The following is a 13,429-nucleotide window of genomic DNA, read 5'->3' on the forward strand; positions in this document are numbered from 1 at the left end:
CGTGTCTTCTGGGATCGTTGGAGCCTGACTGGAAGTGCCGCCTCGGTCTGGGCGCGGGACGTTCACAGGCTGCAGAAACGAACCCGGAGCTCCTCCGGTCCCAGCGGGGCAAGAGTCACAGGCAGAAAAAGAAGGCGTGTGCGAGAACACCTGAAGTGCTCAAAAAGTCCCTACTATTTAATTAGTCAGCAGGTTCACACCCAAGTAGTAAAAAAAATTCCTTTTTAGTCAAGCTTAATTGGAACGAGATTTATCATTACTGAGCTGAGCATGCGTTCCCGAGATTCCCGCTTTGACGACTTACATGTCCTTTGATGTTTTTCACTTGATATGCGGGATCATTGTTTTAATGGCCATTCACCACTGTCAGTAGTATTAGTGCCAACTAGCAAAAATGCAGAAAAATCCACGTTTGGAGTAAAATGCTGGGGAACATATTGAAGTTGTGGCAAAATTTTCATTTGATACAATCTCTGCCATAAAAATAAAATTCTAAAATAGTCTGTGTGCTACAAGCTGTCTCCGAAGAGATGAATAGGAGGATATGTGCATTATATTTAGGGATGGGAACATAGCACAGTCTCTTAGGAGTTAGCTGCTGGCCTCCTGTAAGCTTACATGGGCTGTTGATGTTGCTGTCACTGATTAAAGCACAGGTGCCACACAGCTGAGGCATACTCCATAGCAGCAACTTGAACACCCACCAACAAACATGAGCAATAGGCACTTTCAACAGCTGCACACTAATGTTAACGATAATGTTGCTTTTATAACCTACAATGCAGTGTCTTCTGATCCTTGGGTACGGTGGAGTTGTACTTTGAATTTCCCAGCTTTCCACTCCCTGCCTCAAACCCAACAGCAAGCTTGATTTGGTTCCAGTGTGCATCCAGAGCCTTAGTAGCAGAGCCGTAAAAAGGGAGTCTATAAAGGCCAGCAAAAGAGGTTATAAGTTGCCTGCTTTTTTGTTTTCTTTTTTTCTTTTCACATCTTACACCCATTGTTTGGGAACTGAGGTGAATGGGCCTGTCGAGTGGCCCTTCCATAGGCAAACACTAAGTAAGAAATAAGTATCAATGGCAAAACCCTTTAATGGTTAGGCAGAACTTTTCACTTTAAAAATTTCAATCTACATGCAATTGTGGTAACAAGTATTTCCAGCACCATGAAGAAAACCATAAAGCAAATGTAGATGCTGTACTGGTGGAATGACTTAAATGTAACTTGCTGCTGTACACTAACATATAAAGTGCGCTATTTATGAAGTAGCGTACTTCCCTGAAGAAGTGTAGCAGCGAGCAGGCTGTTTGCAACAAAGAAATTCACTTGGTTCTGGAAGGAAGCACAGTAGTTAGAGGCATGTTTTCTTCTTGGGAACCTAGTAGTGTGGACCTCCAGGCATAAAGCAGATCTTCCCGGAGCTCTCATGAATGGAGAAGAAAGTGGACGTTACACTTCTGTGTATGCACAGCGTGAAATCACATGGATTCAAAAAAGTGTTAAATGGAAACTCTCTTCTTTCATGAAGAAAGTGCCCTCTTCTGTCACGATCCCCACCCTGGAATGTTTTGCAAAAAATGCATTCACAAGCTCATCTGAACAACATCAAAACCACCCTTAAACACTTGTTTATCGTTGCTTTTAAGGCATAACAGCAGATACTCTATTTTACGTGCAACTCAGCTGTTGCTTTCAGGAGGATTTAGAAGAGCAGTTACTGATCTCTGGAGACCATGTTCAATTTAATTCAAGCAGATCTTCATAGAAAAAGACTTCTGTTAATCTCACGTTGTTTCCTATCTGGTTGACCTGCTGCTAGGTCCCCCAGGAAGTGCATCAGTGCACTAAAGAGCAGTGTAATTTCTAATTGCTCACCACATTTCTGAAAGTCTATTCTACTTGGAATTTTATCTTAAACTCCCAAAATCTCTTAGAAGACATTCGCAGTTTTCCAACTGTCTCTCCCAGACAGGACCAGTTATGCACATGGGCAGTAGCCAAGGCTGCCAGAGGAGGTTTCCTCCCCATTTTGCCTCTGGCAAAGAAGGTACAGTGCAGCTGCTTGAGCAGTACATGGTGCCTGAAGAGCCAGTCAGTCCCCTTCTCTCCCATAGCTCCCTGCTGCTGAGCCAGGTTTATGTCAGGGCAGTAGGAACAAAAAGTGACCACAAGCAAGCTGTGGTTCACTTGTGTGGCCTTCTCCTTTCCCAGAAAGGAAAGAGAAAGATCATCCCAGATTTCCCAAGCCTTCTGAAGACTTCCCCTGAAACCATAAAGATTCTCCCAGTCATTTTGCCCCCCTTTTTTTAGAAAAGCAACGGTCTATTTCATCTTCAGCGCCAAGCAGTCCATTTCCGAGGTACACCATGTAATGGGTCAGTCCTACAGTGACACACAGTTTCACTTTGCAACCCTGAAATGAATTGGTAACCACACATACCAGACTTTGTTCAACACATGAGTATCAGCAGAACAGATGTTGCATACAAATGGCATTTTTCCGGTGACTTCTTAAAGAGATCTATCAAGCCTTATATCTGTTCAGTTTGCCATCCAGAGAGCAGGTAATAAGGAAACTGGGCACAGTACCCATAGACTGGCATGTCTGCATGGTAGATATGGGTTGGTTTTCCTCCAGGTATGGACAAATTTTGGCAATTGCAGATTGGTTCCATTGAACAAGTAAAATCCTGTACAGTGCTGAATAAATGGGTATGTCCAGAGTGCTATGCACCAAAGGGTCTCTCAGAATTCAACATTTATTATTAATAACTTGTAAAAGATGAATGTCTGTTCTATATTTGCTGAAGGAGAAATCTTGGTGAGTCAGGAGAAATCCCATTGTTCAAAGCCTAAATAAAAAGTTCTCCTTCTAGATCAAAACCTATTCCTTCAGGTTAAATCTTATCTCCCAATAGAGGAATATTAACTCAAAACATGTCACACACTCACACTAGTCTTTTTCTTTTTTTTTTAAATCTGTTTTGAAGAGGAGATGTGTCTGGAAAACCAATATATTCCAATAACTCTTAATTGTTGGAAGAGCCCCAAAGGATGAAATTGGATCAAAGGCCTCCTGAGATTGTCCTAATGTTTGTGAAATGTTTTAAAATGTAAAGTGGTGCTATTACCTCAGGGTTAGCTCTCTAGAACTTCCAGATTTATGGTGTACTTTGCAGGGTATTGATTGCTATTGATTTACAAATTCAGGGGTTTTCAGTGTTTTTCACAGCCTGGGCCATGTTTCAGTCTGGAGAGTCTTGCATTCCTACCCCTTCCATTCACAACTGTGTGGTTGAATCTTCCCATTCAGGACTGCATAGGTCCTCTCAGATAACTGGGGCAATGGCTTGTAGAAAGAAGGTATATAGAGGAGAATTAATACACCTCAGAATATTTAAACTAATTTAGCTCTGGGAAGAAGGAATGAAGCCATTACTAGATGGCTCTGCTTTAAGTAGAAATTCTCTTGCTAACACACTCTTAATACCTGTTTACCTTATTGATTATTAGTAGTTGGCAAACCTTGACATAAGTAATGTTGGGAGTTTTAATTGCTGAGTTGGCTGGATTGGAAGTGATGTTTTATAGGAAAGCAGATGATAAAGATTTTTTCTCACCATTTTAAATTTCTCCTTTACAGGGGAAAGGGAGAATCTGTTTCTTGAGTGATCTTTGTCCCCTAGAGTACTTACCCAAGCTATTTTTTGCTAAAATTAGTTTTAGTCTCAACAGCTCCTTTTAGTAGAGAGCTGAAGGCAAATAACAAAGTAGGGCTAGTTTAGGCTATAGAGCATTCTGCTCAACAGTCCATTGATTATTTTAACACCCAAGTCCTAGAAATGGATGGCATTAACTACAACCACCATACCATGTTCATACTTAGCAAGATTCTGAAAGTATGCTAATACTGTTGAGACCATGGATGCAATTTGAATCGAAAATCATGATAATCCTTGTCATGTCATTTTTGGGTCTCTAAGATCTGCTTTAAATGGCACAATGATTATATACATAGGGTCTGCTACTACTGTAGCCATTATACGTCAAAATTGGATGTTGTCAGGAAGAAAACCATTCTGCTACAGCAGAAATTCAGCATGGAAAGGAAGTGGTCTCATCTTCATTCTAGCTACTGGATTCTGGTGTAAAGTGAGATCAAGGCTCCAAGGAGCCTTACCAGAAAAGACTGGTAGAGCTGCTCTCACTCTGAGTAACAAGCCCCATTGTCCAGCATTCAGGTTCTGATGGTTAGCTTCAGGATGCTGTACCACAGGGTAAATATGTAAAAATACAGCCACCCTTTTGTAAAACCCAGCGTGTCACAAGGTGGAAGATGATCCTGTATTTTTAAAATTCATTTTATATGTCAGCAAAAATTATAAATTGTCTAAAAAATTCCATATTTTAACATATTTATTTGTATTTGCAATATAACTCGAAACGAAATGTTAGGTTCATGAATAGTTTCACTTTATGCTTCACATCTATTACACCGTGTGTATCAGGATCACCATGTTCACGGTGAGGTTTCATGTATTTAAAAATCATTATTATGTATCTTCTCAGTATTTTTTTGAAATAGATTTTTGATGAAAAGCAGTAATAAAACAATCCCCTGATGTTTAATCAAAGTAATTATTATAAATACACAGAAAATTCAGAACCTTTGGAATGAAAGTACCTCTTAATGTATTACTTCAGAACATAAACTCCCTTAACTAAGGTGTCTTACTCAGATGACTCACATATTTCCCAAGGCTGTGTTACAAAGAACAGCTGATACCTGAAGCGGTCAGCCAGTTTTCTAGATTAGATTTCTAGTTTACAGAATATCACTGGATTAAATGAAAATAAATTCAGCAGTGATTTCATTCCTATTAATAGTATTAAACACCTTTTTAACAGAAAACAAAGTTACGCTGTAAGTTGACACTATTAGCTGCACCAGTTAGAATACAACGTCAGCGACCGAATTATAACACCTTTCATATGATACACACTTTCTGATAAAACACAGATACAGAGGACAACACAGACAGCCAAGACTTTGGCCATATTAGAGCCAGTTTTTCTGAAAGTATCCATAAATTTTGGTTGCTGAAGTTGAAGAAACCCAAAATGGAGGGGTGTTTTGTTAGCGGGCTCTTCTGAAAGTACAGGCTTTTTGTGCAGGGGGAATTGCAACACCAGATTCTTAGTTTTTAAACAATAGTACCTAAGCTATTTTTGTTAGATTTTTTGTTCTTCCTGTTTCTCGGAATCATGTAAATGATCCTAAGCAAGTCTTTTGGGGCAATATATTTTGGCTGTTCACAATCTGAAAAGAGAAATAGGAAAGGGAGCTGTTTGGTGCTCAAAAACCATAGGAATTACTAATTCCTGTTTGGAGGTTAAATTAGTGTTTTGTATAACTGATCTGTTATGGCTATTTGTGCCATGTAAAGAGAAAAGCAGGGTACACATGTATCTGCCAGAAAAGTGGCAGAAGGATTTTGTCTTCCTTCACCCTCTCCGCACAGAGTATAGTTCCAGTTTATAACTGCTGGTGGGAGGGGAGATGAGACTATAGCCCATTAATACATGCAAGATTCATTTGCTTAATTGTAAATGACGTACCTTCCAACTCTGAGTTTAAATTCTCATACACTTTCAAATTGCTTTGGAATCACTGCCTGAAAGGCACTGTATAAATGAGGAATATTCATTATCATCTGAAAGCTCTTCAGTCTGAACCACTTAGCATAAAACCTGTGGAATCATTTTAACTCTGGTGCATAGGTTCTGCCCTCTAGGACCTGGTGCCAGTCTGAATCTGAAGGAAAAGTTGTTCTAATTCAGCTGACTACTGTCATGCTTTATGTGGCTCAGATGAGCTATTTTTAAATTACTATAATTAATTTTGCTCATAGTTACAAAAGAAATCATATATTCTTATATTCTGTACCTAAAGTACGGAAACCCTGGACAGCCTGCCGTTTACTAAATTCTTGGAAAGGACTCTTGTCCCTAATATTCAGACTTGATGAACATACTGGTTCTCTGGCATGCCTGCATTCACTCCCATCTGTCGTGCTGGCATTGTTCCCACTCAAAATTATCTATGCCAATTTCAACAGGGCATAGGTGCTAACCAAACATGGTTTTAGAGGGACAGCTTTCATAACACAGCAAGTGCCATCTCTTTTGCCAGGAGATCCTGCTGTTTGCAAATAATTCCAGCTTAAGGCCACATGCTTCATTACATGGGATCACATCTGTAGATGCTTGTGGGCATTATAAAAAAATCAACAAATGTCTACTGTATTTCTCTTTCAGTTTGGCTCAGTGCTTGGAATTTTGCATGTGGAGAATGAATGCTCTGCACCTTGTTAACAGGAGAGGGCCATAGGCTGTTATATGCTCTGAGCAGTCTTAACAGGTTTCTGCATCAAAGCTGGGGCAACAAACTGCAGACATTTACCAGAGCTGTGCTGCTTTTTCAGGTGGCCCTTGATTGCTTTGTGTCTATGGTATATTCCGGGGAGAGAATGACAGAGCATTGCCTTTTTGCATCACAGCTTTTGCCTTTCCAGGTTCTGAACAGATTTGTGTATAAGGCATATTCTGTCTCCCACCCAATTGTAAAGTGGCAAATATGTACAGCAAAATTAATACTGCTTATTAAACTTAATATTCTATATAATGTTCTATATAAAAAAATAAATATTATAATAATATAGTTATTGCATTAGTATCACATTAATATATTATGGCTGCACTTGACTCCTGTTTTGCCCCGCTGAACAGATTACTTGTGTTAGCAGAATTACTCTGTACTGTATAAGGCTAAGAATGACTTAGGAAAGAGCAAAACCTGTTCATGAGCCTCACCTGGACAGGCCACTATGCTCAAATTTAAAATATAATTTTGTAGTTAAGCAAAAGAAAATTTTGCCCAGAATATTTCTCCAAAAGGAATATTTGGAACAAAATAAGATTCAGGGCAGATAATTTCCAGCCATATATCTCCAGTCACCATTACTGACTTTTAGATATTTCGCCATCCAGCCAGGATCTGTGGAAAAGAAACCAAAAAATGCAACCCCCTCAACACCTGTAGTGTTTTTACAGTACTATGCTTGCAGTATAGCACTAGGAAAGACCATGTTCACATGTCCTGCATAGAAATGTATTTTTGCAAATCACGAGAGGTATTTTCAGCTGTTTTCTTTACTAGCAGAGCACCTAAGGCTGTTTTTAATTCTATTTTACATCTCCCTGAAAGAATATTGAATTTAAGAATGTGCAGAAGAGTCAAATTTTTAAAGGTCCTAGCTTTTTCAAGGATGCAGAGTGACAAGTAGACACATGAATATATTGGAAAATTCTGTTGAGAATCAAGGTCTAAAATTACCAAACATTTGTACTGACTGTACATTTCAGAGTAGTAGTTTGTACATTTCTGATCATTTTTGTTGTTGTTGTTTAGCATAAGTTTATGAAATCAAGTACACTTGACAAGATTTCAGAGGCTTTGAAGCACACTTAACATGCTTCTCCTATGTTATTGAAAAGTCAAACTTCAAAATACTGTGTTAAGCTCAAGAAACAAAGATAACCAGTCTCATTTCACACCACATTACTGTATCAGTTGTTCCCAGTCTCTGCCTCCTCTCACCTGTCTTCTGTCCTTAGTCTTTTTGGCAGCTAGCCTGACCTTCTGGACTGTTAGCACTGATTTGTTTTCCATACCACTTGGACTCAGAGATACTCTTTTTTTTTTTCTTTTTTTTTTTTTTCTTTTTTCTTTCCCCTGGCTCCTAAAAGTACTCCCTTATAAAAATTGTATTCCTTGGAAATCACCTGTCCCTCAGGGAAGGGGAGAAGAGTGGCAGAAGAGCTGTATGTTATTAGTGCCATGGAATGAAAAACCTCAGGGCAGATGCTTGAGGGACCAGGGGTTTTCCAACCCAATAGCTCTTGAGGGGTGAAAAGAAGGTTCTACTTCAGTGCAGACAGACCAGGAGCTGTCTCATATGGGGGATATCGCGGTTTCGAGTGAGCTGTATTTCGATTGTTCCTTACAAGTCACAACAGCAGAGTTATAAGATGATAATCTGGCTGCCTGGTAAGAGTCTCAGCTGTGAGATGTTGCAGTGAACAGCAGTCCATTATCTCTCTATCCAAACCTCAGATCTTTCCCATAAAATATGAAGTCAGCTGTGGTGCTGTTGTTAGTGAGCCCCTAACAGCAGCATAGCCAGGGCAGGCAGTGGAGTAGTTGTGAACAGTGACCTGTGTTTGTTTAGGCACCTTGGAAGCTTTGGTTCATTGAAACTGCTATCTCACAGAACACCAATAGTTAAAGATAGCTAATTTGAAAAAGCCATGGCTGGATTGTTCTGATTCATGGCTGGATTGTGTTTTTAATGCCTCTAAAATGACTAATAGTGTGTATAAATAGTGACATCCAGTGTTCAGTTAGATCAACCACAGGTCCATGTTTCGTAAGGTCATTCAATTAAAAGATTTATTACAGACCCTATTTAAAATGCCTGTGTAAAGATAGTAGGCTAATTTGAATATTAACTACCTGCCAACTTCAACACACCTCCACAATAAAAATTTCCTTCCTGACTTGTTGGGGAACAAGAATGGTGTGGCTCTTGTATAATGCTTTAACTTTCTTTTTTATGACAGCAAGCGTCTGATTATTCCCAGGTGTTCTTGATTTCTTCTTTCTCTGCTCCTGTTGCTATGAATGTGGCCATTAGGGCAGCAGTCATAAAGGATGTGTTCACCACTTCCTTCTCTGTCTGTCTCTTAACACAGCCACAAGTCCACCGTCTTCTATCCACATTAATTCCCTGAGGTATCCACACAGTATTTGTGTTGACTGCCTTAATTTTGATCTTCTCTAATCATTCCCTGCCAGATGGCAGTTAAAGTTTAATGGTCCCTGTAAAAATAGTTCCCTTTCTTCTTTTAATCAGTCACGTGTGTTTGCTTAGCTAACTGTTAGATGTTCAGAAAGCATGAAGGGACCACCAACACAATTACTTCAAAATACACATCCGTATTGTGATTTCAGTGTTATGTAAAAGTAAAGGGTTATAAGGTAGGCAAGATTGCTGGAAATTAGCATGAGCTACATGACCTTAAATTTTCCATGTTTCTTTAGATATAGTAGAAAGATAAAAGTAATGATTTGTGGCATTTCATATAATCAAATGTAGATTATTTTTAGTATCTTCTAGGCTCAAATGTTTGTGTATGCTATACTAGAAAGTGTATGAGTATTATGCTTTTAGGGATGAATTGAGCAATACACTTAAGCAGATGCTTAACTTTAAGCATATGTGTATGTCTAATGATAGGTGATACAGCCCTGAGCAAGGTACTTTGGCATATGCTTAATGTTAGGCCCCTAAGTAGTTCCACTGAAGTTATTTACCTTCTTGCATGTTTAAGACTACATATCAACACCTAATGACACAGAGCCTAAAATTCTCCAGTACGTGTTTACTTGATTGAAGCTTATTAGAGGTTTGAGGGGTTTGCAGAATCAAGAATTTAATTCAATTGCATATTCATGCTATGCCTAAGTAGCAAATCACTTTAGAGGCAAATGGTTCAAGCCATATCAGACACCTATGAAGTGAGCAGGTATTATTGTACCACTGAGGAATATGGAGAGCCTGGAAAAGTGATAGGCTAGGAGTCTAATCCAGCTCACAGTGCTGCCAGGGAAAAGATTGTTGTGGAATTAAATGGAGGCTGGATCAGGCCCTGAATGCCTTGCCTAGAGCAATACAGGAAATATATAGCAGAGTCACTAACAGAACCCAGATCTCCTGATTCAAATTAGACTTCTTTTGTATCCAACATCTGTGTACACTGCAACTGGATGTGTCATTGCAGCCCGCACAGGCTAGATTCTAGATTAAAGCTTGCGTGAGAACGCCTACGCATACTGCAGGCATCACACCCACCTCCACAACCCAGTAAAATGAGACTAGCAGAAGAGCAGACCATCCTACATTATTCTCCCTGGTGGAAGACTGAGGAAATAGGGATCCTTGTACCTTCCTCCAAAGCATGTTTTAACAACCATCTCCAAAACAAGTTACCACATACAACAAAGTATGTACTGCAACAGTAGTGCTTGCCCCATTTTTTTTGTTTTAAATGATAGTGTTGGAACTCAGTTATCCAGAAATTCTGATCACCTTAGTGCTTTTTGATTTTGCCATGAATGCCTGAGAGTTGGACAACAAAGGGAGTTGCTTTAGCTCCAATTTTTCCCATTATGCCTTAATTGGTAATAATCAATTTGGTTCTAACATAACAGAAATAGCTATGGTATTTTGCTTAAAATTTTGACCTGAAAGGAAAATGTTCTGTGCTTCATCTAGGTATTTTTCCTCAGTTCCTTTTTTCATGAAGCTTTTTTGGGTAAGATCTAGGCCAGAGAGCAGAGGCATAGATGGGACTGTTTGTATTATGATAATAACCAGATGACCTCATTGAGATCAGAGCCTCAGGGTACTGGATGCTGGGAAAAATGTAATAAAAGCCAATCCTTGCCCAAAGGAACATGAAGTCTAAATACACAAGCTATTTTGTAAATGTGGGACACAGAGAGGTTGATTCGCCCAGTGTCAGACTGTGGCAGTTGCTAGTGACTCACTCTTGATCTCTTGTGCCTTAGCCAATGACCTTAACCCCAGAAGCATCCTTCTTCTCTATTTATATTTAATTAAAATGTCAGCAGAGCCCAGCTTTGCTAAATTTTCATATATCTGAGCTGTAAAATCTGTCAGCTGTGGAAAAGTGGGCATACCTTTTTTTTTCTCTCCCCGAGTTTCCTCTCCTGTTTCCATATCAGAGAAACATGCACTGGTTCCTTCCCTGCTTGGCTAAAGATTGCAGACATATAAATGATCAAAATAGAGCTTGCTGGGCTGATGATGGCTAATAGCAGGTGTCGAAGTGAAGGCGTTCCTCTATGGACAGAGCCCATCACGGTTGGGCTGATGCCCAGTTCATAGGAGAGAACATGAATCTTTCAAATGGAAAGGGAGATAAATTGCATCTAAACACTCTAATGATGATAATGTAGAGAGGCAGATGTGGTAACTGAGTATTAGAATCCCTCCATACGCTCTTTACTTCTATTATACTATCACATTATATACTATTGACTAATATAAGCCAGATGCAAAGACAGAATGTTTGAGTTTATCCTCTGGACTTCTCCAGATTTGTGCACCTTATAGATAGAAATATTTTTCACTGGCAAATTGACATGAAGGTCATTTTTATAAGCTCATATGAAGAGTGCATTGGAAAGCACTCACTGGCATTTGTTTCAGCTGCACAACTTTTGTTAAAACATTTGCACTATAAAAATTGAGACAACTGCAGCTCAGAAATCCTGATTCTGGGCAAGGAATTTTGTTTCCTTGCCCCTAAGTGGCCACTCACACCTTTGCAAAGAGGGTGCCATGCAAAGACTTGTAATTCAGAAGTGGTTTGGATCTGCCTTACGTAAATGTAAATGACATAATGATTTCACAAGGTGAAAGGCAACAGAGGAGGAGGTGCAGAGCACTGCCGAGTGAGTCTACGCGTGGAGAATATGTAAGAACCACGCAGAACATTTATACACCTGATATAGTATATGCCAGTTGTTAAGGCAGGAAGCCAAAGATAATGAGCACTGTGAGAATTACGAGAGCTCCTTTTTGGCCCAGGTTCTTGCCTGTAATTGAAGTGCTATCCTCTACTGATCCTTCAGGTGCTATCGGAATGATTTTATCCAGGCTTCAAGGGAGAAGCAATCCCTGAAGAGTGGAGGTAACTTTCTTCACATTATAGCTCTGTGCTAGAAGCAAGCTATGGATGTGACTCCTGAGTATGCTTAATAGTTTTCAAAGAAAGCAAAATTCCTAAGTGAGGTTTTAATTTAGAAATTGATTTTTATGTGTGCTGCAAGATGAATAGAAAACCGTATATACGTTTACATATTTGTTATTAGAACCTGTAATGAAATATACATTAAAATGTCTTTATTGCATTTGTTAGAATTTATATATTAAAATATTTCTATACAGTATTAGCAAAAGATAAGGCCAATAATAGCCATCCAGGAATATTCTCCATCAGTCTGTACTCTCCATCAATTTTAACAATGGGCTATTTCTTTTTCTTTAACCAGCTTCTAATGTATTCACAGACAAGGAGTGGTTATAAGACATTCTAATCTTATTCCTGAATAACAGGTTTTAGCTTTTTTTATCCTAGTGAGCTCCTTCTCACCTACAATATTGAATTTCAAGGAGTTGGTGGCTACTCTGTGACGCTGAAAATTTCCATTTCTTTGTCAGTTTCTACCCTTGAAATCTTTTTTAAAGGGTAAACTATACTTGAGAAAATAGTCAGACTGAGAAATCAAAGACTAATTAATTTGGCAATCTCATTAAAGTGCACGTAGTAGTCACTTAGCTTTCCTCGCCTTCCACATTCTCTCTTCCTTTGTATGTTTTTTACTTCAGTTACAAACTGTTTAGGACCAACACTTGCTTTTACTTTTGGCAGGGGACCTGGGACAATTGTGTGCTACCTAAATAGTAAATCTATTTTTTAATCTATTAATTTTATGATTTAGGTATGGGGCATCTGAGTTCAGAAGCATCCTTCAGAAATGTCCTCTTGGGAAAAACATTTCAAAACTTTTAAAGATAAGGTAGTAATCCTGGGAAGCATTGAATGTATAATTGACAAATCAGAAAGATAAGCAAAATACTTCTTGAGGTAGTGAAGAACATGCAGGTTTATGATAACTAATGCAAAAATTGTTTGCTGATCGTTCAATTCAAATTTTTTTTTCCTACGAGTTCAGTGATGTACAATAATAAAAGGGAGGAACTGTTAATTTAATTTGAAACTGGAAATTCAAAACAATGGACTTTACTGCAAATTGGAAACAATGGAAAACCCCGGTGATTCAATCATTGAAAACCAGACTGGGCAAAGCACTACACTTGATTGCACACCTGCAAGGATGAGGCAGACTGCTGTCTGTTTGTTACTGCTGACATCAGTCTGGGAAGACATATTTAATAAGTAACACTACATGCACTCTTTCTGTTACAGGACAGTGCATACAGTTGCTAGTCAAATTACAGGAAGGACGTCCTTTGTCTGTCCATACCTGCTTAAGGACATCACATAATACATTTCTCTGTTTATCGGTAAGGCATTCTTTGAATCATATAAAACCAAGTACGCTGGTAGAATTAAAAACAAACAAACAAGAAAAAGGAGACAATACTAAATTATACTTTAACTACTAGTGGAAGTAGACTTGCAAGTCTGATATCAAAGAATCTTCCATGCTACCTAGTGTCTTTTTACCTTGTAACAGTAAGAAGTAGTTTTATCA

General features: G+C 38.8%; 1 long non-coding RNA gene across 1 annotated transcript in view; it reads right to left on the reverse strand.

The window, feature by feature from the left end:
• Positions 1-1,167: 1,167 nt before the first annotated feature.
• LOC138684982 (uncharacterized) overlaps positions 1,168-13,429 on the reverse strand; it is a 28,147-nt gene continuing 15,885 nt past the window's right edge. Inside the window, exon 6 of the long non-coding RNA XR_011324199.1 lies at positions 1,168-1,332. This is a non-coding gene — a long non-coding RNA (uncharacterized lncRNA). The remainder of the gene's footprint in view (positions 1,333-13,429) is intronic.

The sequence above is a fragment of the Haliaeetus albicilla genome, chromosome 4, assembly GCF_947461875.1.
Source record: "Haliaeetus albicilla chromosome 4, bHalAlb1.1, whole genome shotgun sequence".
Lineage (NCBI taxonomy): Eukaryota > Metazoa > Chordata > Aves > Accipitriformes > Accipitridae > Haliaeetus > Haliaeetus albicilla.